We start from the raw sequence: 24,698 nt of genomic DNA on the forward strand, positions 1-24,698 counted from the left end.
CAGACGCGTCGATGGTGTAATGGTTAGCATTGGTGCCTTCCAAGCACTAGTTCGGCGTTCGACTCCCGGTCGACGCACTTAACTTTTAATTGCAAATTTAACTATATTAATTTACAAAAAACTGTTTTAAACAGTCGCGTCGATAATGTAACGGTTAGCATTGGTGCCTTCCAAGCACTAGTTCCGGGTTCGACTTCCGGTCGACGCACTTAATTTTAATTTCAAATTAAACTATATTAATTTACAAAAAACTGTTTTAAACAGTCGCATCGATAATGTAACGGTTAGCATTGGTGCCTTCCAAGCACTAGTTCCGGGTTCGACTCCCGATCGACGCACTTAATTTTAATTTCAAATTAAACTATATTAATTGAAAACTTAGCAAAAAACTGTTCTGAACAGTCGCGTCGATGGTGTAACGGTTAGCATTGGTGCCTTCCAAGCACAAGTTCCGGGTTCGACTCCCGGTCGACGCACTTAATTTTGATTTCAAATTTAACTGAATTAAATAAATAATATTCTTGAAACTAGTTTTAAACAGACGCGTCCATGGTGAAACGGTTATCATTGGTGCCTTCCAAGCACTAGTTCCGGGTTCGACTCCCGGTCGACGCATTTAATTTTAATTTCAAATTAAACTGAATTAAATAAATCATATTCTGGAAACTAGTTTTAAACAGACGCGTCGATGGTGTAATGGTTAGCATTGGTGCCTTCCAAGCACTAGTTCCGGGTTCGACTCCCGGTCGACGCACTTAATTTTAATTTCAAATTAAACTATATTAATTGAAAACTTAGCAAAAAACTGTTTTGAAGAGTCGCGTCGATGGTGTAACGGTTAGCATTGGTGCCTTCCAAGCACTAGTTCCGGGTTCGACTCCCGGTCGAAGCACTTAATTTTAATTTCAAATTAAACTATATAAATTGAAAACTTAGCAAAAAACTGTTTTGAACAGTCGCGTCGATGGTGTAACGGTTAGCATTGGTGCCTTCCAAGCACTATTTCCGGGTTCGACTCCCGGTCGACGCACTTAATTTTAATTTCAAATTAAACTATATTAATTGAAAACTTAGCAAAAAACTGTTTTTTTTTTAACAGTCGCGTCGATGGTGCAACGGTTAGCATTGGTGCTTTCCAAGCACTAGTTCCGCGTTCGACTCCCGGTCGACGCACTTAATTTTGATTTCAAATTTAACTGAATTAAATAAATAATATTCTGGAAACTAGTTTTAAACAGACGCGTCGATGGTGTAACGGTTAGCATTGGTGCCTTCAAAGCACTAGTTCCGGGTTCGACTCCCGGTCGACGCACTTAATTTTAATTTCAAATTAAACTATATTAATTGAAAACTTAGCAAAAAACTGTTTTGAACAGTCGCGTCGATGGTTTAACGGTTAGCATTGGTGCCTTCCAAGCACTAGTTCCGGGTTCGACTCCCGGTCGACGCACTTAATTTTAATTTCAAATTAAACTATATTAATTGAAAACTTAGCAAAAAACTGTTTTGAACAGTCGCGTCGATGGTGTAACGGTTAGCATTGGTGCCTTCCAAGCACGAGTTCCGGGTTCGACTCCCGGTCGACGCACTTAATTTTAATTTCAAATTAAACTGAATTAAATAAATCATATTCTGGAAACTAGTTTTAAACAGACGCGTCGATGGTGAAATGGTTAGCATTGGTGCCTTCCAGGCACTAGTTCAGGGTTCGACTCCCGGTCGACGCACTTAACTTTTAATTGCAAATTTAACTATATTAATTTACAAAAAACTGTTTTCAACAGTCGCGTCGATGGTGTAACGGTTAGCATTGGTGCCTTCCAAGCACTAGTTCCGGGTTCGACTTCCGGTCGACGCACTTAATTTTAATTTCAAATTAAACTATATTAATTGAAAACTTAGCAAAAAACTGTTCTGAACAGTCGCGTCGATGGTGTAACGGTTAGCATTGGTGCCTTCCAAGCACAAGTTCCGGGTTCGACTCCCGGTCGACGCACTTAATTTTGATTTCAAATTTAACTGAATTAAATAAATAATATTCTTGAATCTAATTTTAAACAGACGCGTCCATGGTGTAACGGTTAGCATTGGTGCCTTCCAAGCACTAGTTCCGGGTTCGACTCCCGGTCGACGCACTTAATTTTAATTTCAAATTAAACTATATTAATTGAAAACTTAGCAAAAAACTGTTCTGAACAGTCGCGTCGATGGTGTAACGGTTAGCATTGGTGTCTTCCAAGCACAAGTTCCGGGTTCGACTCCCGGTCGACGCACTTAATTTTGATTTCAAATTTAACTGAATTAAATAAATAATATTCTTGAAACTAGTTTTAAACAGACGCGTCCATGGTGTAACGGTTAGCATTGGTGCCTTCCAAGCACTAGTTCCGGGTTCGACTCCCGGACGACGCACTTAATTTTGATTTCATATTAAACTATATTAATTGAAAACTTAGCAAAAAACTGTTCTGAACAGTCGCGTCGATGGTGTAACGGTTAGCATGGGTGCCTTCCAAGCACAAGTTCCGGGTTCGACTCCCGGTCGACGCACTTAATTTTGATTTCAAATTTAACTGAATTAAATAAATAATATTCTGGAAACTAGTGTTAAACAGACGCGTCGATGGTGTAACGGTTAGCATTGGTGCCTTCCAAGCACTAGTTCCGGGTTCGACTCCCGGTCGACGCACTTAATTTTATTTTCCAATTAAACTACATTAATTAAAAACTTAGCAAAAAACTGTTCTGAACAGTGGCGTCGATGTTGTAACGGTTAACATTGGTGCCTTCCAAGCACTAGTTCCGGGTTCGACTCCCGGTCGACGCACTTAATTTTAATTTCAAATTTCACTATATTAATTAAATACTTAGCAAAAAACTTTTTTGAACAGTCGCGTCGATGGTGTAACGGTTAGCATTGGTGCCTTCCAAGCACTAGTTCCGGGTTCGACTCCCGATCGACGCATTTCATTTTGATTTCAAATTTAACTGAATTAAATAAATAATATTCTGGAAACTAGTTTTAAACAGACGCGTAGATGGTGTAACGGTTAGCATTGGTGCCTTCCAAGCACTAGTTCCGGGTTCGACTACCGGACGACGCATTAATTTTGATTTCAAATTAAACTATATTAATTAAAAACTTAGCAATAAATTGTTTTGAACAGTCGCGTCGATGGTGTAACGGTTAGCATTGGTGCCTTCCAAGCACTAGTTCCGGGTTCGACTCCCGGACGACGCACTTAATTTTGATTTCAAATTTAACTGAATTGAATGAATAATATTCTGGAAACTAGTTTTAAACAGACGCGTCGATGGTGTAACGGTTTGCATTGATGCCTTCCAAGCACTAGTTCCGGGTTCGACTCCCGGTCGACGCACTTAATTTTGATTTCAAATTTACCTGAATTAAATAAATAATATTCTGGAAACTAGTTTTAAACAGACGCTTCGATGGTGTAACGTTTAGCATTGGTGCCTTCCAAGCACTAGTTCCGGGTTCGACTCCCGGACGACGCACTTAATTTTGATTTCAAATTTAACTGAATTGAATGAATAATATTCTGGATACTAGTTTTAAACAGACGCTCCGATGGTTTAACGTTTAGCATTGGTGCCTTCCAAGCACTAGTTCCGGCTTCGACTCCCGGTCGACGCACTTAATTTTAATTTCAAATTAAACTGAATTAAATAAATCATATTCTGGAAACTAGTTTTAAACAGACGCGTCGATGGTGTAATGGTTGGCATTGGTGCCTTCCAAGCACTATTTCGGGGTTCGACTCCCGGTCGACGCACTTAACTTTGATTTCAAATTTAACTGAATTAAATAAATAATATTCTGGAAACTAGTTTTAAACAGACGCGTCGATGGTGTAACGGTTAGCATTGGTGCCTTCCAAGCACTAGTTCCGGGTTCGACTCCCGGACGACGCACTTAATTTTGATTTCAAATTTAACTGAATTGAATGAATAATATTCTGGAAACTAGTTTTAAACAGACGCGTCGATGGTGTAACGGTTTGCATTGATGCCTTCCAAGCACTAGTTCCGGGTTCGACTCCCGGTCGACGCACTTAATTTTGATTTCAAATTTACCTGAATTAAATAAATAATATTCTGGAAACTAGTTTTAAACAGACGCTTTGATGGTGTAACGTTTAGCATTGGTGCCTTCCAAGCACTAGTTCCGGGTTCGACTCCCGGACGACGCACTTAATTTTGATTTCAAATTTAACTGAATTGAATGAATAATATTCTGGATACTAGTTTTTAACAGACGCGTCGATGGTGTAACGGTTTGCATTGATGCCTTCCAAGCACTAGTTCCGGGTTCGACTCCCGGACGACGCACTTAATTTTGATTTCAAATTTAACTGAATTGAATGAATAATATTCTGGAAACTAGTTTTAAACAGACGCGTCGATGGTGTAACGGTTTGCATTGATGCCTTCCAAGCACTAGTTCCGGGTTCGACTCCCGGTCGACGCACTTAATTTTGATTTCAAATTTACCTGAATTAAATAAATAATATTCTGGAAACTAGTTTTAAACAGACGCTTCGATGGTGTAACTTTTAGCATTGGTGCCTTCCAAGCACTAGTTCCGGCTTCGACTCCCGGTCGACGCACTTAATTTTGATTTCAAATTTACCTGAATTAAATAAATAACATTCTGGAAACTATGAAAGACACACACAAACATGTGTTTAATAACATCTGTGATCTAGCCCCTCGGAAGTTGCTTTATGACCAACGATTACGGCTTCCGTATCAATAGTACACCGAAAAGCCATCGCAGACTCGCCGAATCTGTCGATCTATGATGCAAGCAGAGCAAGCCAGAAAAACAACTGGCCTGCAGTGAGGTTCGAACTCACGACCTCCGGTCAAGCCGGGACCGTCGCTCTACCAACTGAGCTATGCAGGCTCAGAGAGGAGCGAGTCGAGAAACAACCATGCGCACATTTTGTTAGTACAAGCAACTTCACACTGGGGGATCATCAGTCCGTATCAATCAATGAAAGACACACACAAACATGTGTTTAATAACATCTGTGATAAATATTGGCGCATGGTTGTTTCTCGACTCGCTCCTCTCTGAGCCTGCATAGCTCAGTTGGTAGAGCGACGGTCCCGGCTTGACCGGAGGTCGTGAGTTCGAACCTCACTGCAGGCCAGTTGTTTTTCTGGCTTGCTCTGCTTGCATCATAGATCGACAGATTCGGCGAGTCTGCGATGGCTTTTCGGTGTACTATTGATACGGAAGCCGTAATCGTTGGTCATAAAGCAACTTCCGAGGGGCTATATCACAGATGTTATTAAACACATGTTTGTGTGTGTCTTTCATTGATTGATAGTTTCAAACAGACCCGTCGATGGTGTAACGGTTAGCATTGGTGCCTTCGAAGCACTAGTTCCGGGTTCGACTCCCGGTCGACGCTCTTATCTTTTAATGTCAAATTTAACTATGTTAATTAAAAAAAAAACTGTTTTAAACAGTCGCGTCCATGGTGTAACGGTAAGCATTTGTGCCTTCCAAGCACTAGTTCCGAGTTCGACTCCCGGTCGACGAACTTAATTTTAATTTCAAAATTAAGTAAATTAATTAAATACTTGCCAAAACTAATTTGTTTCAAACAGACCCGTCGATGGTGTAACGGTTAGCATTGGTGCCTTCCAAGCACTAGTTCCGGGTTCGACTCCCGGTCGACGCACTTAACTTTTAATGTTAAATTTAACTATGTTAATTGAAAAAAAAACTGTTTTAAACAGTCGCGTCCATGGTGTAACGGTAAGCATTTGTGCCTTCCAAGCACTAGTTCCGGGTTCGACTCCCGGTCGACGCACTTAACTTTTAATGTCAAATTTAACTATGTTAATTGAAAAAAAATTGTTTTAAACAGTCGCGTCGATGGTGTAACGGTTAGCATTGGTGCCTTCCAAGCACTAGTTCCGGGTTCGATTCCCGGTCGACGCACTTAACTTTTAATGTCAAATTAAACTATATTAATTGAAAAAAAACTGTTTTAAACAGCCGCGTCCATGGTGTAACGGTTAGCATTGGTGCCTTCCAAGCACTAGTTCCGGGTTCGACTCCCGGTCGACGAACTTAATTTTAATTTCAAAATTATGTAAATTAATTAAATACTTGCCAAAACTAATTTTAAACAGTCTCGTCGATGGTGTAACGGTTAGCATTGGTGCCTTCCAAGCATTAGTTCCGGGTTCGACTCCCGGTCGACGCACTTAATTTTGAATTCAAATTTAACTGAATTAAATAAATAATATTCTGGAAACTAGTTTTGAACAGACGCGTCGATGGTGTAACGGTTAGCATTGGTGCCTTCCAAGCACTAGTTCCGGGTTCGACTTCCGGTCGACGCACTTAATTTTGATTTCAAATTTACCTGAATTAAATAAATAATATTCTGGAAACTAATTTTAAACAGACGCGTCGATGGTTATAACGGTTAGCATTGGTGCCTTCTAAGCACTAGTTCCGGGTTCGACTCCCGGTCCACGCACTTCACTTTTAATTTCAAAATTAAGTAAATTAATTAAATACTTGCCAAAATTAATTTTAAACAGTCGCGTCGATGGTGTAACGGTTAGCATTGGTGCCTTCCAAGCACTAGTTCCGGGTTCGACTCCCGGTCGACGCACTTAATTTTGATTTCAAGTTTAACTGAATTAAATAAATAATATTCTGGAAACTAGTTTTGAACAGTCGCGTCGATGGTGTAACGTTTAGCATTGGTGCCTTCCAAGCACTAGTTCCGGGTTCGACTCCCGGTCGACGCACTTAATTTTGATTTCAAGTTTAACTGAATTAAATAAATAATATTCTGGAAACTAGTTTTGAACAGTCGCGTCGATGGTGTAACGGTTAGCATTGGTGCCTTCCAAGCACTAGTTCCGGGTTCGACTCCCGGTCGACGCACTTAATTTTGATTTCAAGTTTAACTGAATTAAATAAATAATATTCTGGAAACTAGTTTTGAACAGTCGCGTTGATGGTGTAACGGTTAGCATTGGTGCCTTCCAAGCACTAGTTCCGAGTTCGACTCCCGGTCGACGAACTTAATTTTGATTTCAAATTTAACTACATTAAATAAAAACTTAGCAAAAAACTGTTTTGAACAGTCGCGTCGAATGTGTAACGGTTTGCATTGGTGCCTTCCAAGCACTAGTTCCGGGTTCGACTCCCGGTCGACGCACTTAATTTTGATTTCAAATTTAACTGAATTAAACAAATAATAATCTGGAAACTAGTTCTAAATAGACGCGTCGATGGTGTAACGGTTTGCATTGGTGCCTTCCAAGCACTAGTTCCGGGTTCGACTCCCGGTCGACGCACTTAATTTTGATTTCAAATTTACCTGAATTAAATAAATAATATTCTGGAAACTAATTTCAAACAGACCCGTTGATGGTGTAACGGTTAGCATTGGTGCCTTCCAAGCTCTAGTTCCGGTTTCGACTCCCGGTCGACGCACTTATTTTTTAATGTCAAATTTAACTATATTAATTGAAAAAAAAACTGTTTTAAACAGTCCCGTCCATGGTGTAACGGTTAGCATTGGTGCCTTCCAAGCACTAGTTCCGAGTTCGACTCCCGGTCGACGAACTTAATTTTAATTTCAAAATTAAGTAAATTAATTAAATACTTGCCAAAACTAATTTTAAACAGACGCGTCGATGGTGCAACGGTTAGCATTGGTAACTTCCAAGCACTAGTTCCGGGTTCGACTCCCGGTCGACGCACTTAACTTTTAATGTCAAATTTAACTATGTTAATTAACAAAAAAACTGTTTTAAACAGTCACGTCGATGGTGTAACGGTTAGCATTGGTGCCTTCCAAGCACTAGTTCCGGGTTCGACTCCCGCTCGACGCACTTAATTTTGATTTCAAATTTACCTGAATTAAATAAATAATATTCTGGAAACTAATTTCAAACAGACCCGTTGATTGTGTAACGGTTAGCATTGGTGCCTTCCAAGCACTAGTTCCGGATTCGACTCCCGGTCGACGCACTTAATTTTTAATGGCAAATTTAACTATGTTAATTGAAAAAAAAAACTGTTTTAAACAGTCCCGTCTATGGTTTAACGGTTAGCATTGGTGCCTTCCAAGCACTAGTTCCTGGTTCGACTCCCGGTCGACGCACTTAATTTTGATTTCAAATTTACCTGAATTAGATAAATAATATTCTGGAAACTAGTTTAAAACAGACGCGTCGATGGTGTAACGGTTAGCATTGGTGCCTTCCAAGCACTAGTTCCGGGTTCGACTCCCGGTCGACGCACTTAACTTTTAATGTCAAATTTAACTATATTAATAAACAAAAACTGTTTTAAGCAGTCACGTCGATGGTGTAACGGTTAGCATTGGTGCCTTCCAAGCACTAGTTCCGGGTTCGACTCCCGGTCGACGCACTTAATTTTGATTTCAAATTTAACTGAATTAAATAAATAATATTCTGGAAACTAGATTTGAACAGTCGCGTCGATGGTGTAACGGTTAGCATTGGTGCCTTCCAAGCACTATTTCCGGGTTCGACTCCCGGTCGACGCACTTAATTTTAATTTCAAATTAAACTATATTAATTGAAAACTTAGCAAAAAACTGTTTTGAACAGTCGCGTCGATGGTGTAACGGTTAGCATTGGTGCCTTCCAAGCACTAGTTCCGGGTTCGACTCCCGGTCGACGCACTTAATTTTAATTTCAAATTAAACTATATTAATTAACAAAAAACTGTTTTAAACAGTCGCGTCGATGGTTTAACGGTTAGCATTGGTGCCTTCCAAGCACTAGTTCCCGGTTCGACTCCCGGTCGACGCACTTAATTTTAATTTCCAATTAAACTATATTAATTAAAAACTTAGCAAAAAACTGTTTTGAACAGTCGTGTCGATGGTGTAACGGTTAGCATTGGTGCCTTCCAAGCACTAGTTCCGGGTTCGACTCCCGGTCGACGCACTTAATTTTAATTTCAAATTAAACTATATTAATTGAAAACTTAGCAAAAAAACTGTTCTGAACAGTCGCGTCCATGGTGTAACGGTTAGCATTGGTGCCTTCCAAGCACTAATTCCGGGTTCGACTCCCGGTCGTCGTACTTAATTTTAATTTCAAATTAAACTATATTAATTGAAAACTTAGCAAAAAACTGTTCTGAACAGTCGCGTCGATGGTGTAACGGTTAGCATTGGTGCCTTCCAAGCACTAGTTCCGGGTTCGACTCCCGGTCGACGCATTTAATTTTAATTTCAAATTAAACTATATTAATTGAAAACTTAGCAAAAAATTGTTTTGAACAGTCGCGTCGATGGTGTAACGGTTAGCATTGATGCCTTCCAAGCACAAGTTCCGGGTTCGACTCCCGGTCGACGCACTTAATTTTAATTTCAAATTAAACTATATCAATTAACAAAAAACTGTTTCAAACAGTCGCGTCGATGGTGTAACGGTTAGCATTGGTGCCTTCCAAGCACTAGTTCCCGGTTCGACTCCCGGTCGACGCACTTAATTTTAATTTCCAATTAAACTATATTAATTAAAAACTTAGCAAAAAACTGTTTTGAACAGTCGCGTCGATGGTGTAACGGTTAGCATTGGTGCCTTCCAAGCACTAGTTCCGGGTTCGACTCCCGGTCGACGCACTTAATTTTAATTTCCAATTAAACTATATTAATTGAAAACTTAGCAAAAAACTGTTTTGAACAGTCGCGTCGATGGTGTAACGGTTAGCATTGGTGCCTTCCAAGCACTAGTTCCGGGTTCGACTCCCGTTCGACGCAATTAATTTTAATTTCCAATTAAACTATATTAATTAAAAACTTAGCAAAAAACTGTTTTGAACAGTCGCGTCGATGGTGTAACGGTTAGCATTGGTGCCTTCCAAGCACTAGTTCCGGGTTCGACTCCCGGTCGACGCAATTAATTTTAATTTCCAATTAAACTATATTAATTAAAAACTTAGCAAAAAACTATTTTGAACAGTCGCGTTGATGGTGTAACGGTTAGCATTGGTGCCTTCCAAGCACTAATTCCGGGTTCGACTCCCGGTCGTCGCACTTAATTTTAATTTCAAATTAAACTATATTAATTGAAAACTTAGCAAAAAACTGTTCTGAACAGTCGCGTCGATGGTGTAACGGTTAGCATTGGTGCCTTCCAAGCACTAGTTCCGGTTTCGACTCCCGGTCGACGCACTTAATTTTAATTTCAAATTAAACTATATTAATTGAAAACTTAGCAAAAAACTATTCTGAACAGTCGCGTCGATGGTGTAACGGTTAGCATTGGTGCCTTCCAAGCACTAGTTCCGGGTTCGACTCCCGGTCGACGCATTTAATTTTAATTTCAAATTAAACTATATTAATTGAAAACTTAGCAAAAAACTGTTCTGAACAGTCGCGTCGATGGTGTAACGGTTAGCATTGGTGCCTTCCAAGCACAAGTTCCGGGTTCGACTCCCGGTCGAAGCACTTAATTTTGATTTCAAATTTAACTGAATTAAATAAATAATATTCTGGAAACTAGTGTTAAACAGACGCGTCGATGGTGTAACGGTTAGCATTGGTGCCTTCCAAGCACTAGTTCCGGGTTCGACTCCCGGTCGACGCACTTAATTTTAATTTCAAATTAAACTATATTAATTAAAAACTTAGCAAAAAACTGTTTTGAACAGTCGCGTCGATGGTGTAACGGTTAGCATTGGTGCCTTCCAAGCACTAGTTCCGGGTTCGACTCCCGGTCGACGCACTTAATTTTAATTTCAAATTAAACTATGTTAATTAAAAACTTAGCAAAAAACTGTTTTGAACAGTCGCGTCGATGGTGTAACGGTTAGCATTGGTGCCTTCCAAGCACTATTTCCGGGTTCGACTCCCGGTCGACGCACTTAATTTTGATTTCAAATTCAACTGAATTAATAAAATAATATTCTGGAAACTAGTTTTAAACAGACGCGTCGATGGTGTAACGGTTAGCATTGGTGCCTTCCAAGCACTAGTTCCGGGTTCGACTCCCGGTCGACGCACTTAATTTTAATTTCAAATTAAACTATATTAAATAAAAACTTAGCAAAAAACTTTTTTGAACAGTCGCGTCGATGGTGTAACGGTTAGCATTGGTGCCTTCCAAGCACTAGTTCCGGGTTCGACTCCCGGTCGACGCACTTAATTTTAATTTCAAATTAAACTATGTTAATTAAAAACTTAGCAAAAAACTGTTTTGAACAGTCGCGTCGATGGTGTAACGGTTAGCATTGGTGCCTTCCAAGCACAATTTCTGGGTTCGACTCCCGGTCGACGCACTTAATTTTGATTTCAAATTCAACTGAATTAATAAAATAATAATCTGGAAACTAGTTCTAAATAGACGCGTCGATGGTGTAACGGTTTGCATTGGTGCCTTCCAAGCACTAGTTCCGGGTTCGACTCCCGGTCGACGCACTTAATTTTGATTTCAAATTTACCTGAATTAAATAAATAATATTCTGGAAACTAATTTCAAACAGACCCGTTGATGGTGTAACGGTTAGCATTGGTGCCTTCCAAGCACTAGTTCCCGGTTCGACTCCCGGTCGACGCACTTAATTTTAATTTCCAATTAAACTATATTAATTAAAAACTTAGCAAAAAACTGTTTTGAACAGTCGTGTCGATGGTGTAACGGTTAGCATTGGTGCCTTCCAAGCACTAGTTCCGGGTTCGACTCCCGGTCGACGCACTTAATTTTAATTTCAAATTAAACTATATTAATTGAAAACTTAGCAAAAAAACTGTTCTGAACAGTCGCGTCCATGGTGTAACGGTTAGCATTGGTGCCTTCCAAGCACTAATTCCGGGTTCGACTCCCGGTCGTCGTACTTAATTTTAATTTCAAATTAAACTATATTAATTGAAAACTTAGCAAAAAACTGTTCTGAACAGTCGCGTCGATGGTGTAACGGTTAGCATTGGTGCCTTCCAAGCACTAGTTCCGGGTTCGACTCCCGGTCGACGCATTTAATTTTAATTTCAAATTAAACTATATTAATTGAAAACTTAGCAAAAAATTGTTTTGAACAGTCGCGTCGATGGTGTAACGGTTAGCATTGATGCCTTCCAAGCACAAGTTCCGGGTTCGACTCCCGGTCGACGCACTTAATTTTAATTTCAAATTAAACTATATCAATTAACAAAAAACTGTTTCAAACAGTCGCGTCGATGGTGTAACGGTTAGCATTGGTGCCTTCCAAGCACTAGTTCCCGGTTCGACTCCCGGTCGACGCACTTAATTTTAATTTCCAATTAAACTATATTAATTAAAAACTTAGCAAAAAACTGTTTTGAACAGTCGCGTCGATGGTGTAACGGTTAGCATTGGTGCCTTCCAAGCACTAGTTCCGGGTTCGACTCCCGGTCGACGCACTTAATTTTAATTTCCAATTAAACTATATTAATTAAAAACTTAGCAAAAAACTGTTTTGAACAGTCGCGTCGATGGTGTAACGGTTAGCATTGGTGCCTTCCAAGCACTAGTTCCGGGTTCGACTCCCGTTCGACGCAATTAATTTTAATTTCCAATTAAACTATATTAATTAAAAACTTAGCAAAAAACTGTTTTGAACAGTCGCGTCGATGGTGTAACGGTTAGCATTGGTGCCTTCCAAGCACTAGTTCCGGGTTCGACTCCCGGTCGACGCAATTAATTTTAATTTCCAATTAAACTATATTAATTAAAAACTTAGCAAAAAACTATTTTGAACAGTCGCGTTGATGGTGTAACGGTTAGCATTGGTGCCTTCCAAGCACTAATTCCGGGTTCGACTCCCGGTCGTCGCACTTAATTTTAATTTCAAATTAAACTATATTAATTGAAAACTTAGCAAAAAACTGTTCTGAACAGTCGCGTCGATGGTGTAACGGTTAGCATTGGTGCCTTCCAAGCACTAGTTCCGGGTTCGACTCCCGGTCGACGCACTTAATTTTGATTTCAAATTTAACTGAATTAAACAAATAATAATCTGGAAACTAGTTCTAAATAGACGCGTCGATGGTGTAACGGTTTGCATTGGTGCCTTCCAAGCACTAGTTCCGGGTTCGACTCCCGGTCGACGCACTTAATTTTGATTTCAAATTTACCTGAATTAAATAAATAATATTCTGGAAACTAATTTCAAACAGACCCGTTGATGGTGTAACGGTTAGCATTGGTGCCTTCCAAGCACTAGTTCCGAGTTCGACTCCCGGTCGACGCACTTAATTTTAATTTCAAAATTAAGTAAATTAATTAAATACTTGCCAAAACTAATTTTAAACAGACGCGTCGATGGTGCAACGGTTAGCATTGGTAACTTCCAAGCACTAGTTCCGGGTTCGACTCCCGGTCGACGCACTTAACTTTTAATGTCAAATTTAACTATGTTAATTAACAAAAAAACTGTTTTAAACAGTCACGTCGATGGTGTAACGGTTAGCATTGGTGCCTTCCAAGCACTAGTTCCGGGTTCGACTCCCGCTCGACGCACTTAATTTTGATTTCAAATTTACCTGAATTAAATAAATAATATTCTGGAAACTAATTTCAAACAGACCCGTTGATTGTGTAACGGTTAGCATTGGTGCCTTCCAAGCACTAGTTCCGGATTCGACTCCCGGTCGACGCACTTAATTTTTAATGGCAAATTTAACTATGTTAATTGAAAAAAAAAACTGTTTTAAACAGTCCCGTCTATGGTTTAACGGTTAGCATTGGTGCCTTCCAAGCACTAGTTCCTGGTTCGACTCCCGGTCGACGCACTTAATTTTGATTTCAAATTTACCTGAATTAGATAAATAATATTCTGGAAACTAGTTTAAAACAGACGCGTCGATGGTGTAACGGTTAGCATTGGTGCCTTCCAAGCACTAGTTCCGGGTTCGACTCCCGGTCGACGCACTTAACTTTTAATGTCAAATTTAACTATATTAATAAACAAAAACTGTTTTAAGCAGTCACGTCGATGGTGTAACGGTTAGCATTGGTGCCTTCCAAGCACTAGTTCCGGGTTCGACTCCCGGTCGACGCACTTAATTTTGATTTCAAATTTAACTGAATTAAATAAATAATATTCTGGAAACTAGATTTGAACAGTCGCGTCGATGGTGTAACGGTTAGCATTGGTGCCTTCCAAGCACTATTTCCGGGTTCGACTCCCGGTCGACGCACTTAATTTTAATTTCAAATTAAACTATATTAATTGAAAACTTAGCAAAAAACTGTTTTGAACAGTCGCGTCGATGGTGTAACGGTTAGCATTGGTGCCTTCCAAGCACTAGTTCCGGGTTCGACTCCCGGTCGACGCACTTAATTTTAATTTCAAATTAAACTATATTAATTAACAAAAAACTGTTTTAAACAGTCGCGTCGATGGTTTAACGGTTAGCATTGGTGCCTTCCAAGCACTAGTTCCCGGTTCGACTCCCGGTCGACGCACTTAATTTTAATTTCCAATTAAACTATATTAATTAAAAACTTAGCAAAAAACTGTTTTGAACAGTCGTGTCGATGGTGTAACGGTTAGCATTGGTGCCTTCCAAGCACTAGTTCCGGGTTCGACTCCCGGTCGACGCACTTAATTTTAATTTCAAATTAAACTATATTAATTGAAAACTTAGCAAAAAAACTGTTCTGAACAGTCGCGTCCATGGTGTAACGGTTAGCATTGGTGCCTTCCAAGCACTAATTCCGGGTTCGACTCCCGGTCGTCGTACTTAATTTTAATTTCAAATTAAACTATATTAATTGAAAACTTAGCAAAAAACTGTTCTGAACAGTCGCGTCGATGGTGTAACGGTTAGCATTGGTGCCTTCCAAGCACTAGTTCCGGGTTCGACTCCCGGTCGACGCATTTAATTTTAATTTCAAATTAAACTATATTAATTGAAAACTTAGCAAAAAATTGTTTTGAACAGTCGCGTCGATGGTGTAACGGTTAGCATTGATGCCTTCCAAGCACAAGTTCCGGGTTCGACTCCCGGTCGACGCACTTAATTTTAATTTCAAATTAAACTATATCAATTAACAAAAAACTGTTTCAAACAGTCGCGTCGATGGTGTAACGGTTAGCATTGGTGCCTTCCAAGCACTAGTTCCCGGTTCGACTCCCGGTCGACGCACTTAATTTTAATTTCCAATTAAACTATATTAATTAAAAACTTAGCAAAAAACTGTTTTGAACAGTCGCGTCGATGGTGTAACGGTTAGCATTGGTGCCTTCCAAGCACTAGTTCCGGGTTCGACTCCCGGTCGACGCACTTAATTTTAATTTCCAATTAAACTATATTAATTGAAAACTTAGCAAAAAACTGTTTTGAACAGTCGCGTCGATGGTGTAACGGTTAGCATTGGTGCCTTCCAAGCACTAGTTCCGGGTTCGACTCCCGTTCGACGCAATTAATTTTAATTTCCAATTAAACTATATTAATTAAAAACTTAGCAAAAAACTGTTTTGAACAGTCGCGTCGATGGTGTAACGGTTAGCATTGGTGCCTTCCAAGCACTAGTTCCGGGTTCGACTCCCGGTCGACGCAATTAATTTTAATTTCCAATTAAACTATATTAATTAAAAACTTAGCAAAAAACTATTTTGAACAGTCGCGTTGATGGTGTAACGGTTAGCATTGGTGCCTTCCAAGCACTAATTCCGGGTTCGACTCCCGGTCGTCGCACTTAATTTTAATTTCAAATTAAACTATATTAATTGAAAACTTAGCAAAAAACTGTTCTGAACAGTCGCGTCGATGGTGTAACGGTTAGCATTGGTGCCTTCCAAGCACTAGTTCCGGGTTCGACTCCCGGTCGACGCACTTAATTTTAATTTCAAATTAAACTATATTAATTGAAAACTTAGCAAAAAACTATTCTGAACAGTCGCGTCGATGGTGTAACGGTTAGCATTGGTGCCTTCCAAGCACTAGTTCCGGGTTCGACTCCCGGTCGACGCATTTAATTTTAATTTAAATTAAACTATATTAATTGAAAACTTAGCAAAAAACTGTTCTGAACAGTCGCGTCGATGGTGTAACGGTTAGCATTGGTGCCTTCCAAGCACAAGTTCCGGGTTCGACTCCCGGTCGAAGCACTTAATTTTGATTTCAAATTTAACTGAATTAAATAAATAATATTCTGGAAACTAGTGTTAAACAGACGCGTCGATGGTGTAACGGTTAGCATTGGTGCCTTCCAAGCACTAGTTCCGGGTTCGACTCCCGGTCGACGCACTTAATTTTAATTTCAAATTAAACTATATTAATTAAAAACTTAGCAAAAAACTGTTTTGAACAGTCGCGTCGATGGTGTAACGGTTAGCATTGGTGCCTTCCAAGCACTAGTTCCGGGTTCGACTCCCGGTCGACGCACTTAATTTTAATTTCAAATTAAACTATGTTAATTAAAAACTTAGCAAAAAACTGTTTTGAACAGTCGCGTCGATGGTGTAACGGTTAGCATTGGTGCCTTCCAAGCACTATTTCCGGGTTCGACTCCCGGTCGACGCACTTAATTTTGATTTCAAATTCAACTGAATTAATAAAATAATATTCTGGAAACTAGTTTTAAACAGACGCGTCGATGGTGTAACGGTTAGCATTGGTGCCTTCCAAGCACTAGTTCCGGGTTCGACTCCCGGTCGACGCACTTAATTTTAATTTCAAATTAAACTATATTAAATAAAAACTTAGCAAAAAACTTTTTTGAACAGTCGCGTCGATGGTGTAACGGTTAGCATTGGTGCCTTCCAAGCACTAGTTCCGGGTTCGACTCCCGGTCGACGCACTTAATTTTAATTTCAAATTAAACTATGTTAATTAAAAACTTAGCAAAAAACTGTTTTGAACAGTCGCGTCGATGGTGTAACGGTTAGCATTGGTGCCTTCCAAGCACAATTTCTGGGTTCGACTCCCGGTCGACGCACTTAATTTTGATTTCAAATTCAACTGAATTAATAAAATAATATTCTGGAAACTAGTTTTAAACAGACGCGTCGATGGTGTAACGGTTAGCATTGGTGCCTTCCAAGCACTAGTTCCGGGTTCGACTCCCGGTCGACGCACTTAATTTTGATTTCAAATTTAACTGAATTAAATAAATAATATTCTGGAAACTAGATTTGAACAGTCGCGTCGATGGTGTAACGGTTAGCATTGGTGCCTTCCAAGCACTATTTCCGGGTTCGACTCCCGGTCGACGCACTTAATTTTAATTTCAAATTAAACTATATTAATTGAAAACTTAGCAAAAAACTGTTTTGAACAGTCGCGTCGATGGTGTAACGGTTAGCATTGGTGCCTTCCAAGCACTAGTTCCGGGTTCGACTCCCGGTCGACGCAATTAATTTTAATTTCAAATTAAACTATATTAATTAACAAAAAACTGTTTTAAACAGTCGCGTCGATGGTGTAACGGTTAGCATTGGTGCCTTCCAAGCACTAGTTCCCGGTTCGACTCCCGGTCGACGCACTTAATTTTAATTTCCAATTAAACTATATTAATTGAAAACTTAGCAAAAAAACTGTTTTGAACAGTCGTGTCGATGGTGTAACGGTTAGCATTGGTGCCTTCCAAGCACTAGTTCCGGGTTCGACTCCCGGTCGACGCACTTAATTTTAATTTCAAATTAAACTATATTAATTGAAAACTTAGCAAAAAAACTGTTCTGATCAGTCGCGTCCATGGTGTAACGGTTAGCATTGGTGCCTTCCAAACACTAATTCCGGGTTCGACTCCCGGTCGTCGTACTTAATTTTAATTTCAAATTAAACTATATTAATTGAAAACTTAGCAAAAAACTGTTCTGAACAGTCGCGTCGATGGTGTAACGGTTAGCATTGATGCCTTCCAAGCACAAGTTCCGGGTTCGACTCCCGGTCGACGCACTTAATTTTAATTTCAAATTAAACTATATCAATTAACAAAAAACTGTTTCAAACAGACGCGTCGATGGTGTAACGGTTAGCATTGGTGCCTTCCAAGCACTAGTTCCGGGTTCGACTCCCGGTCGACGCACTTAATTTTAATTTCAAATTAAACTATGTTAATTAAAAACTTAGCAAAACACTGTTTTGAACAGTCGCGTCGATGGTGTAACGGTTAGCATTGGTGCCTTCCAAGCACTATTTCCGGGTTCGACTCCCGGTCGACGCACTTAATTTTGATTTCAAATTCAACTGAATTAATAAAATAATATTCTGGAAACTAGTTTTAAACAGACGCGTCGATGGTGTAACGGTTAGCATTGGTGCCTTCCAAGCACTAGTTCCGGGTTCGACTCCCGGTCGACGCACTTAATTTTAATTTCAAATTAAACTATATTAAATAAAAACTTAGCAAAAAACTTTTTTGAACAGTCGCGTCGATGGTGTAACGGTTAGCATTGGTGCCTTCCAAGCACTAGTTCCGGGTTCGACTCCCGGTCGACGCACTTAATTTTAATTTCAAATTAAACTATGTTAATTAAAAACTTAGCAAAAAACTGTTTTGAACAGTCGCGTCGATGGTGTAACGGTTAGCATTGGTGCCTTCCAAGCACTATTTCCGGGTTCGACTCCCGGTCGACGCACTTAATTTTGATTTCAAATTCAACTGAATTAATAAAATAATATTCTGGAAACTAGTTTTAAACAGACGCGTCGATGGTGTAACGCTTAGTATTGGTGCCTTCCAAGCACTAGTTCCGGGTTCGACTTCCGGTCGACGCACTTAATTTTGATTTCAAATTTAACTGAATTAAATAAATAATATTCTGGAAACTAGATTTGAACAGTCGCGTCGATGGTGTAACGGTTAGCATTGGTGCCTTCCAAGCACTATTTCCGGGTTCGACTCCCGGTCGACGCACTTAATTTTAATTTCAAATTAAACTATATTAATTGAAAACTTAGCAAAAAGCTGTTTTGAACAGTCGCGTCGATGGTGTAACGGTTAGCATTGGTGCCTTCCAAGCACTAGTTCCGGGTTCGACTCCCGGTCGACGCACTTATTTTTAATTTCAAATTAAACTATATTAATTAACAAAAAACTGTTTTAAACAGTCGCGTCGATGGTGTAACGGTTAGCATTGGTGCCTTCCAAGCACTAGTTCCGGGTTCGACTCCCGGTCGACGCACTTAATTTTAATTTCCAATTAAACTATATTAATTAAAAACTTAGCAAAAAACTATTTTGAACAGTCGCGTTGATGGTGTAACGGTTAGCATTGGTGCCTTCCAAGCACTAATTCCGGGTTCGACTCCCGGTCGTCGCACTTAATTTTAATTTCAAATTAAACTATATTAATTGAAAACTTAGCAAAAAACTGTTCTGAACAGTCGCGTCGATGGTGTAACGGTTAGCATTGGTGCCTTCCAAGCACTAGTTCCGGGTTCGACTCCCGGTCGACGCACTTAATTTTAATTTCAAATTAAACTATATTAATTGAAAACTTAGCAAAAAACTATTCTGAACAGTCGCGTCGATGGTGTAACGGTTAGCATTGGTGCCTTCCAAGCACTAGTTCCGGGTTCGACTCCCGGTCGACGCACTTAATTTTAATTTCAAATTAAACTATATTAATTGAAAACTTAGCAAAAAACTGTTCTGAACAGTCGCGTCGATGGTGTAACGGTTAGCATTGGTGCCTTCCAAGCACTAGTTCCTGGTTCGACTCCCGGTCGACGCATTTAATTTTAATTTCAAATTAAACTATATTAATTAAAAACTTAGCGAAAAACTGTTTTGAACAGTCGCGTCGATGGTGTAACGGTTAGCATTGGTGCCTTCCAAGCACTAGTTCCGGGTTCGACTCCCGGTCGACGCATTTAATTTTAATTTCAAATTAAACTATATTAATTGAAAACTTAGCAAAAAACTGTTCTGAACAGTCGCGTCGATGGTGTAACGGTTAGCATTGGTGCCTTCCAAGCACAAGTTCCGGGTTCGACTCCCGGTCGACGCACTTAATTTTGATTTCAAATTTAACTGAATTAAATAAATAATATTCTGGAAACTAGTGTTAAACAGACGCGTCGATGGTGTAACGGTTAGCATTGGTGCCTTCCAAGCACTAGTTCCGGGTTCGACTCCCGGTCGACGCACTTAATTTTAATTTCAAATTAAACTATATTAATTAAAAACTTAGCAAAAAACTGTTTTGAACAGTCGCGTCGATGGTGTAACGGTTAGCATTGGTGCCTTCCAAGCACTAGTTCCGGGTTCGACTCCCGGTCGACGCACTTAATTTTAATTTCAAATTAAACTATGTTAATTAAAAACTTAGCAAAAAACTGTTTTGAACAGTCGCGTCGCTGGTGTAACGGTTAGCATTGGTGCCTTCCAAGCACTATTTCCGGGTTCGACTCCCGGTCGACGCACTTAATTTTGATTTCAAATTCAACTGAATTAATAAAATAATATTCTGGAAACTAGTTTTAAACAGACGCGTCGATGGTGTAACGGTTAGCATTGGTGCCTTCCAAGCACTAGTTCCGGGTTCGACTCCCGGTCGACGCACTTAATTTTAATTTCAAATTAAACTATATTAAATAAAAACTTAGCAAAAAACTTTTTTGAACAGTCGCGTCGATGGTGTAACGGTTAGCATTGGTGCCTTCCAAGCACTAGTTCCGGGTTCGACTCCCGGTCGACGCACTTAATTTTAATTTCAAATTAAACTATGTTAATTAAAAACTTAGCAAAAAACTGTTTTGAACAGTCGCGTCGATGGTGTAACGGTTAGCATTGGTGCCTTCCAAGCACTATTTCCGGGTTCGACTCCCGGTCGACGCACTTAATTTTGATTTCAAATTCAACTGAATTAATAAAATAATATTCTGGAAACTAGTTTTAAACAGACGCGTCGATGGTGTAACGGTTAGCATTGGTGCCTTCCAAGCACTAGTTCCGGGTTCGACTCCCGGTCGACGCACTTAATTTTGATTTCAAATTTAACTGAATTAAATAAATAATATTCTGGAAACTAGATTTGAACAGTCGCGTCGATGGTGTAACGGTTAGCATTGGTGCCTTCCAAGCACTATTTCCGGGTTCGACTCCCGGTCGACGCACTTAATTTTAATTTCAAATTAAACTATATTAATTGAAAACTTGGCAAAAAACTGTTTTGAACAGTCGCGTCGATGGTGTAACGGTTAGCATTGGTGCCTTCCAAGCACTAGTTCCGGGTTCGACTCCCGGTCGACGCACTTAATTTTAATTTCAAATTAAACTGTATTAATTAACAAAAAACTGTTTTAAACAGTCGCGTCGATGGTGTAACGGTTAGCATTGGTGCCTTCCAAGCACTAGTTCCCGGTTCGACTCCCGGTCGACGCACTTAATTTTAATTTCCAATTAAACTATATTAATTGAAAACTTAGCAAAAAAACTGTTTTGAACAGTCGTGTCGATGGTGTAACGGTTAGCATTGGTGCCTTCCAAGCACTAGTTCCGGGTTCGACTCCCGGTCGACGCACTTAATTTTAATTTCAAATTAAACTATATTAATTGAAAACTTAGCAAAAAAACTGTTCTGAACAGTCGCGTCCATGGTGTAACGGTAAGCATTGGTGCCTTCCAAGCACTAATTCCGGGTTCGACTCCCGGTCGTCGTACTTAATTTTAATTTCAAATTAAACTATATTAATTGAAAACTTAGCAAAAAACTGTTCTGAACAATCGCGTCGATGGTGTAACGGTTAGCATTGGTGCCTTCCAAGCACTAGTTCCGGGTTCGACTCCCGGTCGACGCATTTAATTTTAATTTCAAATTAAACTATATTAATTGAAAACTTAGCAAAAAATTGTTTTGAACAGTCGCGTCGATGGTGTAACGGTTAGCATTGGTGCCTTCCAAGCACTAGTTCCGGGTTCGACTCCCGGTCGACGCATTTAATTTTAATTTCAAATTAAACTATATTAATTGAAAACTTAGCAAAAAATTGTTTTGAACAGTCGCGTCGATGGTGTAACGGTTAGCATTGGTGCCTTCCAAGCACTAGTTCCGGGTTCGACTCCCGGTCGACGCACTTAATTTTAATTTCAAATTAAACTATATCAATTAACAAAAAACTGTTTCAAACAGACGCGTCGATGGTGTAACGGTTAGCATTGGTGCCTTCCAAGCACTAGTTCCGGGTTCGACTCCCGGTCGACGCACTTAATTTTAATTTCAAATTAAACTATGTTAATTAAAAACTTAGCAAAACACTGTTTTGAACAGTCGCGTCGATGGTGTAACGGTTAGCATTGGTGCCTTCCAAGCACTAGTTCCGGGTTCGACTCCCGGTCGACGCACTTAATTTTAATTTCAAATTAAACTATATTAAATAAAAACTTAGCAAAAAACTTTTTTGAACAGTCGCGTCGATGGTGTAACGGTTAGCATTGGTGCCTTCCAAGCACTAGTTCCGGGTTCGACTCCCGGTCGACGCACTTAATTTTAATTTCAAATTAAACTATGTTAATTAAAAACTTAGCAAAAAACTGTTTTGAACAGTCGCGTCGATGGTGTAACGGTTAGCATTGGTGCCTTCCAAGCACTATTTCCGGGTTCGACTCCCGGTCGACGCACTTAATTTTGATTTCAAATTCAACTGAATTAATAAAATAATATTCTGGAAACTAGTTTTAAACAGACGCATCGATGGTGTAACGGTTAGCATTGGTGCCTTCCAAGCACTAGTTCCGGGTTCGACTCCCGGTCGACGCACTTAATTTTAATTTCAAATTAAACTATATTAAATAAAAACTTAGCAAAAAACTTTTTTGAACAGTCGCGTCGATGGTGTAACGGTTAGCATTGGTGCCTTCCAAGCACTAGTTCCGGGTTCGACTCCCGGTCGACGCACTTAATTTTAATTTCAAATTAAACTATGTTAATTAAAAACTTAGCAAAAAACTGTTTTGAACAGTCGCGTCGATGGTGTAACGGTTAGCATTGGTGCCTTCCAAGCACTATTTCCGGGTACGACTCCCGGTCGACGCACTTAATTTTGATTTCAAATTCAACTGAATTAATAAAATAATATTCTGGAAACTAGTTTTAAACAGACGCGTCGATGGTGTAACGCTTAGCATTGGTGCCTTCCAAGCACTAGTTCCGGGTTCGACTCCCGGTCGACGCACTTAATTTTGATTTCAAATTTAACTGAATTAAATAAATAATATTCTGGAAACTAGATTTGAACAGTCGCGTCGATGGTGTAACGGTTAGCATTGGTGCCTTCCAAGCACTATTTCCGGGTTCGACTCCCGGTCGACGCACTTAATTTTAAGTTCAAATTAAACTATATTAATTGAAAACTTAGCAAAAAACTGTTTTGAACAGTCGCGTCGATGGTGTAACGGTTAGCATTGGTGCCTTCCAAGCACTAGTTCCGGGTTCGACTCCCGGTCGACGCACTTAATTTTAATTTCAAATTAAACTATGTTAATTAAAAACTTAGCAAAAAACTGTTTTGAACAGTCGCGTCGATGGTGTAACGGTTAGCATTGGTGCCTTCCAAGCACTAGTTCCGGGTTCGACTCCCGGTCGACGCACTTAATTTTGATTTCAAATTCAACTGAATTAATAAAATAATATTCTGGAAACTAGTTTTAAACAGACGCGTCGATGGTGTAACGGTTAGCATTGGTGCCTTCCAAGCACTAGTTCCGGGTTCGACTCCCGGTCGACGCACTTAATTTTAATTTCAAATTAAACTATATTAAATAAAAACTTAGCAAAAAACTTTTTTGAACAGTCGCGTCGATGGTGTAACGGTTAGCATTGGTGCCTTCCAAGCACTAGTTCTGGGTTCGACTCCCGATCGACGCACTTATTTTTGATTTCAAATTTAACTGAATTAAATAAATAATATTCTGGAAACTCTTTTTAAACAGACGCGTCGATGGTGTAACGGTTAGCATTGGTGCCTTCCAAGCACTAGTTCCGGGTTCGACTCCCGGACGACGCACTTAATTTTTATTTCAAATTTAACTGAATTGAATGAATAATATTCTGGAAACTAGTTTTAAACAGACGCTTCGATGGTGTAACGTTTAGCATTGCTGCCTTCCAAGCACTAGTTCCGGGTTCGACTCCCGGTCGACGCACTTAATTTTAATTTCAAATTAAACTATATTAAATAAAAACTTAGCAAAAAACTGTTTTGAACAGTCGCGTCGATGGTGTAACGGTTAGCATTGGTGCCTTCCAAGCACTAGTTCCGGGTTCGACTCCCGGTCGACGCACTTAACTTTTATTGTCAAATTTAACTATGTTAATTAAAAAAAAAACTGTTTTAAACAGTCGCGTCGATGGTGTAACGGTTAGCATTGGTGCCTTCCAAGCACTAGTTCCGGGTTCGACTCCCGGTCGACGCACTTAATTTTGATTTCAAATTTAACTGAATTAAATAAATAATATTCTGGAAACTAGTGTTAAACAGACGCGTCGATGATGTAACGGTTAGCATTGGTGCCTTCCAAGCACAAGTTCCGGGTTCGACTCCCGGTCGACGCACTTAATTTTGATTTCAAATTTAACTGAATTAAATAAATAATATTCTGGAAACTAGTGGTAAACGGACGCGTCGATGGTGTAACGGTTAGCATTGGTGCCTTCCAAGCACTAGTTCCGGGTTCGACTCCCGGTCGACGCACTTAATTTTGATATTAAATTTAACTGAATTAAATAAATAATATTC

At 39.6% G+C, this 24,698-nt stretch overlaps 59 non-coding genes across 59 annotated transcripts; all 59 read left to right on the forward strand.

Moving 5' to 3' along the window:
• Positions 1–682: 682 nt before the first annotated feature.
• On the forward strand, positions 683–754 carry Trnag-ucc (transfer RNA glycine (anticodon UCC)). The gene has a single exon. It is a non-coding gene; the product is annotated as a tRNA-Gly (tRNA).
• A 1,863-nt stretch (positions 755–2,617) lies between these two features.
• On the forward strand, positions 2,618–2,689 carry Trnag-ucc (transfer RNA glycine (anticodon UCC)). Its single transcript has one exon. It is a non-coding gene; the product is annotated as a tRNA-Gly (tRNA).
• Positions 2,690–5,908: 3,219 nt separating this feature from the next.
• Positions 5,909–5,980, forward strand: Trnag-ucc (transfer RNA glycine (anticodon UCC)). Its single transcript has one exon. It is a non-coding gene; the product is annotated as a tRNA-Gly (tRNA).
• Positions 5,981–6,593: 613 nt separating this feature from the next.
• Positions 6,594–6,665, forward strand: Trnag-ucc (transfer RNA glycine (anticodon UCC)). The gene has a single exon. It is a non-coding gene; the product is annotated as a tRNA-Gly (tRNA).
• Positions 6,666–6,871: 206 nt separating this feature from the next.
• Positions 6,872–6,943, forward strand: Trnag-ucc (transfer RNA glycine (anticodon UCC)). The gene has a single exon. It is a non-coding gene; the product is annotated as a tRNA-Gly (tRNA).
• Positions 6,944–8,238: 1,295 nt separating this feature from the next.
• On the forward strand, positions 8,239–8,310 carry Trnag-ucc (transfer RNA glycine (anticodon UCC)). The gene has a single exon. It is a non-coding gene; the product is annotated as a tRNA-Gly (tRNA).
• A 335-nt stretch (positions 8,311–8,645) lies between these two features.
• Positions 8,646–8,717, forward strand: Trnag-ucc (transfer RNA glycine (anticodon UCC)). Its single transcript has one exon. It is a non-coding gene; the product is annotated as a tRNA-Gly (tRNA).
• A 473-nt stretch (positions 8,718–9,190) lies between these two features.
• Trnag-ucc (transfer RNA glycine (anticodon UCC)) lies at positions 9,191–9,262 on the forward strand. Its single transcript has one exon. It is a non-coding gene; the product is annotated as a tRNA-Gly (tRNA).
• A 334-nt stretch (positions 9,263–9,596) lies between these two features.
• Positions 9,597–9,668, forward strand: Trnag-ucc (transfer RNA glycine (anticodon UCC)). Its single transcript has one exon. It is a non-coding gene; the product is annotated as a tRNA-Gly (tRNA).
• A 204-nt stretch (positions 9,669–9,872) lies between these two features.
• Positions 9,873–9,944, forward strand: Trnag-ucc (transfer RNA glycine (anticodon UCC)). Its single transcript has one exon. It is a non-coding gene; the product is annotated as a tRNA-Gly (tRNA).
• Positions 9,945–10,286: 342 nt separating this feature from the next.
• Positions 10,287–10,358, forward strand: Trnag-ucc (transfer RNA glycine (anticodon UCC)). Its single transcript has one exon. It is a non-coding gene; the product is annotated as a tRNA-Gly (tRNA).
• A 205-nt stretch (positions 10,359–10,563) lies between these two features.
• Positions 10,564–10,635, forward strand: Trnag-ucc (transfer RNA glycine (anticodon UCC)). Its single transcript has one exon. It is a non-coding gene; the product is annotated as a tRNA-Gly (tRNA).
• A 66-nt stretch (positions 10,636–10,701) lies between these two features.
• Trnag-ucc (transfer RNA glycine (anticodon UCC)) lies at positions 10,702–10,773 on the forward strand. The gene has a single exon. It is a non-coding gene; the product is annotated as a tRNA-Gly (tRNA).
• Positions 10,774–10,978: 205 nt separating this feature from the next.
• On the forward strand, positions 10,979–11,050 carry Trnag-ucc (transfer RNA glycine (anticodon UCC)). Its single transcript has one exon. It is a non-coding gene; the product is annotated as a tRNA-Gly (tRNA).
• Positions 11,051–11,116: 66 nt separating this feature from the next.
• Positions 11,117–11,188, forward strand: Trnag-ucc (transfer RNA glycine (anticodon UCC)). The gene has a single exon. It is a non-coding gene; the product is annotated as a tRNA-Gly (tRNA).
• A 759-nt stretch (positions 11,189–11,947) lies between these two features.
• On the forward strand, positions 11,948–12,019 carry Trnag-ucc (transfer RNA glycine (anticodon UCC)). Its single transcript has one exon. It is a non-coding gene; the product is annotated as a tRNA-Gly (tRNA).
• A 334-nt stretch (positions 12,020–12,353) lies between these two features.
• Trnag-ucc (transfer RNA glycine (anticodon UCC)) lies at positions 12,354–12,425 on the forward strand. The gene has a single exon. It is a non-coding gene; the product is annotated as a tRNA-Gly (tRNA).
• Positions 12,426–12,629: 204 nt separating this feature from the next.
• On the forward strand, positions 12,630–12,701 carry Trnag-ucc (transfer RNA glycine (anticodon UCC)). The gene has a single exon. It is a non-coding gene; the product is annotated as a tRNA-Gly (tRNA).
• A 204-nt stretch (positions 12,702–12,905) lies between these two features.
• On the forward strand, positions 12,906–12,977 carry Trnag-ucc (transfer RNA glycine (anticodon UCC)). The gene has a single exon. It is a non-coding gene; the product is annotated as a tRNA-Gly (tRNA).
• Positions 12,978–13,863: 886 nt separating this feature from the next.
• Trnag-ucc (transfer RNA glycine (anticodon UCC)) lies at positions 13,864–13,935 on the forward strand. Its single transcript has one exon. It is a non-coding gene; the product is annotated as a tRNA-Gly (tRNA).
• Positions 13,936–14,270: 335 nt separating this feature from the next.
• Trnag-ucc (transfer RNA glycine (anticodon UCC)) lies at positions 14,271–14,342 on the forward strand. Its single transcript has one exon. It is a non-coding gene; the product is annotated as a tRNA-Gly (tRNA).
• A 473-nt stretch (positions 14,343–14,815) lies between these two features.
• Positions 14,816–14,887, forward strand: Trnag-ucc (transfer RNA glycine (anticodon UCC)). Its single transcript has one exon. It is a non-coding gene; the product is annotated as a tRNA-Gly (tRNA).
• Positions 14,888–15,221: 334 nt separating this feature from the next.
• On the forward strand, positions 15,222–15,293 carry Trnag-ucc (transfer RNA glycine (anticodon UCC)). Its single transcript has one exon. It is a non-coding gene; the product is annotated as a tRNA-Gly (tRNA).
• Positions 15,294–15,497: 204 nt separating this feature from the next.
• On the forward strand, positions 15,498–15,569 carry Trnag-ucc (transfer RNA glycine (anticodon UCC)). Its single transcript has one exon. It is a non-coding gene; the product is annotated as a tRNA-Gly (tRNA).
• A 204-nt stretch (positions 15,570–15,773) lies between these two features.
• On the forward strand, positions 15,774–15,845 carry Trnag-ucc (transfer RNA glycine (anticodon UCC)). Its single transcript has one exon. It is a non-coding gene; the product is annotated as a tRNA-Gly (tRNA).
• A 66-nt stretch (positions 15,846–15,911) lies between these two features.
• On the forward strand, positions 15,912–15,983 carry Trnag-ucc (transfer RNA glycine (anticodon UCC)). Its single transcript has one exon. It is a non-coding gene; the product is annotated as a tRNA-Gly (tRNA).
• Positions 15,984–16,187: 204 nt separating this feature from the next.
• Trnag-ucc (transfer RNA glycine (anticodon UCC)) lies at positions 16,188–16,259 on the forward strand. Its single transcript has one exon. It is a non-coding gene; the product is annotated as a tRNA-Gly (tRNA).
• Positions 16,260–16,325: 66 nt separating this feature from the next.
• Positions 16,326–16,397, forward strand: Trnag-ucc (transfer RNA glycine (anticodon UCC)). The gene has a single exon. It is a non-coding gene; the product is annotated as a tRNA-Gly (tRNA).
• Positions 16,398–16,602: 205 nt separating this feature from the next.
• Trnag-ucc (transfer RNA glycine (anticodon UCC)) lies at positions 16,603–16,674 on the forward strand. Its single transcript has one exon. It is a non-coding gene; the product is annotated as a tRNA-Gly (tRNA).
• Positions 16,675–16,740: 66 nt separating this feature from the next.
• On the forward strand, positions 16,741–16,812 carry Trnag-ucc (transfer RNA glycine (anticodon UCC)). The gene has a single exon. It is a non-coding gene; the product is annotated as a tRNA-Gly (tRNA).
• A 205-nt stretch (positions 16,813–17,017) lies between these two features.
• On the forward strand, positions 17,018–17,089 carry Trnag-ucc (transfer RNA glycine (anticodon UCC)). The gene has a single exon. It is a non-coding gene; the product is annotated as a tRNA-Gly (tRNA).
• A 205-nt stretch (positions 17,090–17,294) lies between these two features.
• On the forward strand, positions 17,295–17,366 carry Trnag-ucc (transfer RNA glycine (anticodon UCC)). Its single transcript has one exon. It is a non-coding gene; the product is annotated as a tRNA-Gly (tRNA).
• A 604-nt stretch (positions 17,367–17,970) lies between these two features.
• Positions 17,971–18,042, forward strand: Trnag-ucc (transfer RNA glycine (anticodon UCC)). Its single transcript has one exon. It is a non-coding gene; the product is annotated as a tRNA-Gly (tRNA).
• A 205-nt stretch (positions 18,043–18,247) lies between these two features.
• Positions 18,248–18,319, forward strand: Trnag-ucc (transfer RNA glycine (anticodon UCC)). The gene has a single exon. It is a non-coding gene; the product is annotated as a tRNA-Gly (tRNA).
• A 66-nt stretch (positions 18,320–18,385) lies between these two features.
• Positions 18,386–18,457, forward strand: Trnag-ucc (transfer RNA glycine (anticodon UCC)). Its single transcript has one exon. It is a non-coding gene; the product is annotated as a tRNA-Gly (tRNA).
• A 482-nt stretch (positions 18,458–18,939) lies between these two features.
• Trnag-ucc (transfer RNA glycine (anticodon UCC)) lies at positions 18,940–19,011 on the forward strand. Its single transcript has one exon. It is a non-coding gene; the product is annotated as a tRNA-Gly (tRNA).
• A 58-nt stretch (positions 19,012–19,069) lies between these two features.
• Trnag-ucc (transfer RNA glycine (anticodon UCC)) lies at positions 19,070–19,141 on the forward strand. The gene has a single exon. It is a non-coding gene; the product is annotated as a tRNA-Gly (tRNA).
• A 204-nt stretch (positions 19,142–19,345) lies between these two features.
• On the forward strand, positions 19,346–19,417 carry Trnag-ucc (transfer RNA glycine (anticodon UCC)). The gene has a single exon. It is a non-coding gene; the product is annotated as a tRNA-Gly (tRNA).
• A 66-nt stretch (positions 19,418–19,483) lies between these two features.
• On the forward strand, positions 19,484–19,555 carry Trnag-ucc (transfer RNA glycine (anticodon UCC)). Its single transcript has one exon. It is a non-coding gene; the product is annotated as a tRNA-Gly (tRNA).
• Positions 19,556–19,759: 204 nt separating this feature from the next.
• Positions 19,760–19,831, forward strand: Trnag-ucc (transfer RNA glycine (anticodon UCC)). The gene has a single exon. It is a non-coding gene; the product is annotated as a tRNA-Gly (tRNA).
• Positions 19,832–20,036: 205 nt separating this feature from the next.
• Trnag-ucc (transfer RNA glycine (anticodon UCC)) lies at positions 20,037–20,108 on the forward strand. The gene has a single exon. It is a non-coding gene; the product is annotated as a tRNA-Gly (tRNA).
• A 66-nt stretch (positions 20,109–20,174) lies between these two features.
• On the forward strand, positions 20,175–20,246 carry Trnag-ucc (transfer RNA glycine (anticodon UCC)). Its single transcript has one exon. It is a non-coding gene; the product is annotated as a tRNA-Gly (tRNA).
• A 205-nt stretch (positions 20,247–20,451) lies between these two features.
• Positions 20,452–20,523, forward strand: Trnag-ucc (transfer RNA glycine (anticodon UCC)). Its single transcript has one exon. It is a non-coding gene; the product is annotated as a tRNA-Gly (tRNA).
• Positions 20,524–20,589: 66 nt separating this feature from the next.
• Positions 20,590–20,661, forward strand: Trnag-ucc (transfer RNA glycine (anticodon UCC)). The gene has a single exon. It is a non-coding gene; the product is annotated as a tRNA-Gly (tRNA).
• A 205-nt stretch (positions 20,662–20,866) lies between these two features.
• Trnag-ucc (transfer RNA glycine (anticodon UCC)) lies at positions 20,867–20,938 on the forward strand. The gene has a single exon. It is a non-coding gene; the product is annotated as a tRNA-Gly (tRNA).
• Positions 20,939–21,143: 205 nt separating this feature from the next.
• On the forward strand, positions 21,144–21,215 carry Trnag-ucc (transfer RNA glycine (anticodon UCC)). Its single transcript has one exon. It is a non-coding gene; the product is annotated as a tRNA-Gly (tRNA).
• Positions 21,216–21,689: 474 nt separating this feature from the next.
• Positions 21,690–21,761, forward strand: Trnag-ucc (transfer RNA glycine (anticodon UCC)). Its single transcript has one exon. It is a non-coding gene; the product is annotated as a tRNA-Gly (tRNA).
• A 66-nt stretch (positions 21,762–21,827) lies between these two features.
• On the forward strand, positions 21,828–21,899 carry Trnag-ucc (transfer RNA glycine (anticodon UCC)). Its single transcript has one exon. It is a non-coding gene; the product is annotated as a tRNA-Gly (tRNA).
• Positions 21,900–21,965: 66 nt separating this feature from the next.
• Trnag-ucc (transfer RNA glycine (anticodon UCC)) lies at positions 21,966–22,037 on the forward strand. The gene has a single exon. It is a non-coding gene; the product is annotated as a tRNA-Gly (tRNA).
• A 58-nt stretch (positions 22,038–22,095) lies between these two features.
• Positions 22,096–22,167, forward strand: Trnag-ucc (transfer RNA glycine (anticodon UCC)). The gene has a single exon. It is a non-coding gene; the product is annotated as a tRNA-Gly (tRNA).
• Positions 22,168–22,233: 66 nt separating this feature from the next.
• On the forward strand, positions 22,234–22,305 carry Trnag-ucc (transfer RNA glycine (anticodon UCC)). Its single transcript has one exon. It is a non-coding gene; the product is annotated as a tRNA-Gly (tRNA).
• A 66-nt stretch (positions 22,306–22,371) lies between these two features.
• Positions 22,372–22,443, forward strand: Trnag-ucc (transfer RNA glycine (anticodon UCC)). The gene has a single exon. It is a non-coding gene; the product is annotated as a tRNA-Gly (tRNA).
• Positions 22,444–22,786: 343 nt separating this feature from the next.
• On the forward strand, positions 22,787–22,858 carry Trnag-ucc (transfer RNA glycine (anticodon UCC)). The gene has a single exon. It is a non-coding gene; the product is annotated as a tRNA-Gly (tRNA).
• Positions 22,859–23,340: 482 nt separating this feature from the next.
• Trnag-ucc (transfer RNA glycine (anticodon UCC)) lies at positions 23,341–23,412 on the forward strand. Its single transcript has one exon. It is a non-coding gene; the product is annotated as a tRNA-Gly (tRNA).
• Positions 23,413–23,478: 66 nt separating this feature from the next.
• Trnag-ucc (transfer RNA glycine (anticodon UCC)) lies at positions 23,479–23,550 on the forward strand. Its single transcript has one exon. It is a non-coding gene; the product is annotated as a tRNA-Gly (tRNA).
• A 67-nt stretch (positions 23,551–23,617) lies between these two features.
• On the forward strand, positions 23,618–23,689 carry Trnag-ucc (transfer RNA glycine (anticodon UCC)). The gene has a single exon. It is a non-coding gene; the product is annotated as a tRNA-Gly (tRNA).
• Positions 23,690–24,171: 482 nt separating this feature from the next.
• Trnag-ucc (transfer RNA glycine (anticodon UCC)) lies at positions 24,172–24,243 on the forward strand. Its single transcript has one exon. It is a non-coding gene; the product is annotated as a tRNA-Gly (tRNA).
• A 60-nt stretch (positions 24,244–24,303) lies between these two features.
• Trnag-ucc (transfer RNA glycine (anticodon UCC)) lies at positions 24,304–24,375 on the forward strand. The gene has a single exon. It is a non-coding gene; the product is annotated as a tRNA-Gly (tRNA).
• A 206-nt stretch (positions 24,376–24,581) lies between these two features.
• Trnag-ucc (transfer RNA glycine (anticodon UCC)) lies at positions 24,582–24,653 on the forward strand. The gene has a single exon. It is a non-coding gene; the product is annotated as a tRNA-Gly (tRNA).
• The last annotated feature ends 45 nt before the right edge of the window (positions 24,654–24,698 follow it).

The sequence above is a fragment of the Ascidiella aspersa genome, chromosome 3, assembly GCF_963924565.1.
Source record: "Ascidiella aspersa chromosome 3, kaAscAspe10.2, whole genome shotgun sequence".
Classification (NCBI taxonomy): domain Eukaryota; kingdom Metazoa; phylum Chordata; class Ascidiacea; order Phlebobranchia; family Ascidiidae; genus Ascidiella; species Ascidiella aspersa.